The sequence below is a fragment of the Carettochelys insculpta genome, chromosome 1 (assembly GCF_033958435.1).
Source record: "Carettochelys insculpta isolate YL-2023 chromosome 1, ASM3395843v1, whole genome shotgun sequence".
Classification (NCBI taxonomy): domain Eukaryota; kingdom Metazoa; phylum Chordata; order Testudines; family Carettochelyidae; genus Carettochelys; species Carettochelys insculpta.
Window position 1 is genome coordinate 209,076,849 of NC_134137.1, and position 2,571 is coordinate 209,079,419.

The window sequence follows — 2,571 nt, forward strand, 5'->3', positions numbered from 1 at the left end:
TTTGGGAGAAGGAGTCACTCCCGTGACTTCTCGGCCCTTCAGTCTCTGGGCAAATTACTGACCCAGGGCTGTGGGGCTGGCGTCAGCCTGGCTCACTTGTGTCTTGCTTAGGTAGCTCTGAGCCAATGTGTGAGACTCAGCAGTTGTGTCCTTTTGGGTGCTTTTCTCTGCTGCATTTGTCCTTTCTGCAGCTCCCTCTGTGGTAGGACTCTGCCTGGCCCTCTGCCTGGCCCAGCTCTGCCCCCGTCTGGTGACTTTTTACTGCTCAGAGCCACAGGCTTGTTCCTGGGCCTGGGTCAGTCACTGTGGCTGCTGGCTGAGTGTGGCACGGCCTATGTGTGTCAGCCTTCACCAAGGGCATTTCTGTGTCAGACACCTGAGCCCACCGGCTGTGGTTCTGGTTCCCCTGCCCAATGCAGCCCATGGCAAGCACAGCCCTGCACATGTGTATCGTACTGCACCTGAACGTACTGGGATGAGAGATGAAAATAGATTTCTGTCTAGAAGACCACCCAAATGGGAGCACCTGGGATATCTTCATCAGCATCAAATGTTCCACCACTGAGCTGGGCTCTCTCTATCGCTGGAAAATGGGGAGAGATTTGTTCCTATGCAGAGGTCGCTCTGCTTTCCTGGTAGGAACATGGATATGACTGTGAGAGTGGGAAATATATCGTTGGAAATTTTGCTGTCAGACCAGTTTAAAATGTGTGTGACACTGATCAGGGAGGTCCAAATTGCACTGGTTTCTGTGTTGGGTCTGTACAGTTTTTCTGCCTCATGATACAGTTCGGCTAGGTCACTCATTGCTATTTACACTGTTTCCTTTGCTGTCAGTTATTGATCTGTTATTCCTTGTTCTTTAACCCTACGTATTTCTTTAACCACATCTCAGCATGCAAGGTTGTTGCATTTTGTGCCCCTCCTCTCATCTCTATCCTCAGATTGATCTGCTACAATGTCACCGCTTATCTTGTTTGGTAGTTTTTTCCCAGAGGCTTGCTCCTGGTTCATTAGATAAGGGGTTTGAGGGGGGGCGGGGGGTGCAGGCTTTACCATCCCTAAACTTTCATGAACAAAGTTCTTCCCCAGTTGATCACTGCAGTATTTAAGTCCAAACTCTGAATGGACTAATGGGTTACGTTTCACTGGAACTCTACTGGGGACTATCCAACAGGTCACAGCACCCTTGTACTGAAAACATATTTACATTGTCATGACGTCTGACATTTTAGCACAGTTGAAGCTCCTTTACTCAGCAACCGCCAGCAAGCAAGCTGCAGGATCATCAAAAGTGCCAGATAGAGAAGTTATCGCCAGTGACTGCAAACCCAGCAGCATCTGATTGATTGGTGGGTGTCCTTCAGTAGGTTCTCTTTATAATCATTGATGATGCTCCAAGCAGATGAGAGCGAGCTGCCCCACACATGCTGGTAATCTGTCTCCCTAAATGGTGGTAGCTCTGTTAGTGGGAGAAGCCAGGTAAGCGGGGGATGAGCTGTAATATGTGCATCGAGAAACAAAATTTAATCAAACCCCGTTTGTAAAACCACTGTGAGCTGGGGAAGGGACAAAAGCTGGGGGAAACAATGTTTGTCCTGCAGGGGGATGAAGATGAATGAATCCAAAGGGCACTCTTTGTGTGGTGGTATAGTGCAGTGGGAGACTGCGTAAATACAGTTTAAGAGATTTTTTGTTCAAATCTAAAGACCTCCCTTTTCCCATCACATTCTGCATTTCTATTCCATGTGTATTTCTCATCTGGAGATGAACCCTCAACATGTGCTACTGCCAATGCATATAAACCTAGCAAACCCTTCCCTCAGCTGACAAGAGAGAGTGATATGAACAAAGAGGTGCTCACTGAGAGTCTATAAAATGTATCACATTCAGTCACATGTATATGCACACTTTTAAATGTGTGTGAATTCAGAGCCAGGGTTATTGTATCCTCCCTCACCCACATATTCCTCGACAATCATCACCAGCCTTTCCAGTCTCTGCTTCTCCGTTAGTTCTCTCCAGGCTGGTTACTTTAAAAGAATAATGAACCTGTCTAGTCTCTCTGGGCTTAGCAGAAAGAAGGGCAGGGATTGACGTCTGTGGGAGGAGATCAGCAGAGATGGGGGAGGAAGCAGTGTCCTGAGAGGAGAAACAGCTGGGGGGTGGCAAGAACTGCAAGGTGCCAGCCTAAAAATGAATTACAGGAGCTGAGGAAGGGGAAAAAAAAAAACAAGGGACAGGTCCCATGGTGTAATGAGCAGCACTCAGGACTTTGAATCCTGTGATCTGAGTTCAAGTCTCAGTGGGACCTTCTGTTTGTTCACTGTAAACCCCTTCCTTGTCTGCCAAACAAATGGGATTCTTTATGCATGTGAGCGAGGATTTCTTCCTCCTGGTTGATGAATGAGGCCCCCTAGAGCTAAGTCTCTTGTTGGTCTGGTTCACAAAAATACCTGCAAAACATTGGGTCTCTAGAACAGGGCAGCCCTTTTAGGAATTCAGGAGGAGCTGTGGCCAGTGCTGCAAATAGATGGATTGCTGTGAAGGCCAGAGAGAGAGGGGAGTGCT

General features: G+C 47.8%; 1 non-coding gene across 1 annotated transcript; it reads left to right on the top strand.

Moving 5' to 3' along the window:
• Window positions 1-2,242: 2,242 nt before the first annotated feature.
• Window positions 2,243-2,314, top strand: TRNAQ-UUG (transfer RNA glutamine (anticodon UUG)). The gene has a single exon. It is a non-coding gene; the product is annotated as a tRNA-Gln (tRNA).
• Window positions 2,315-2,571: the final 257 nt, after the last annotated feature.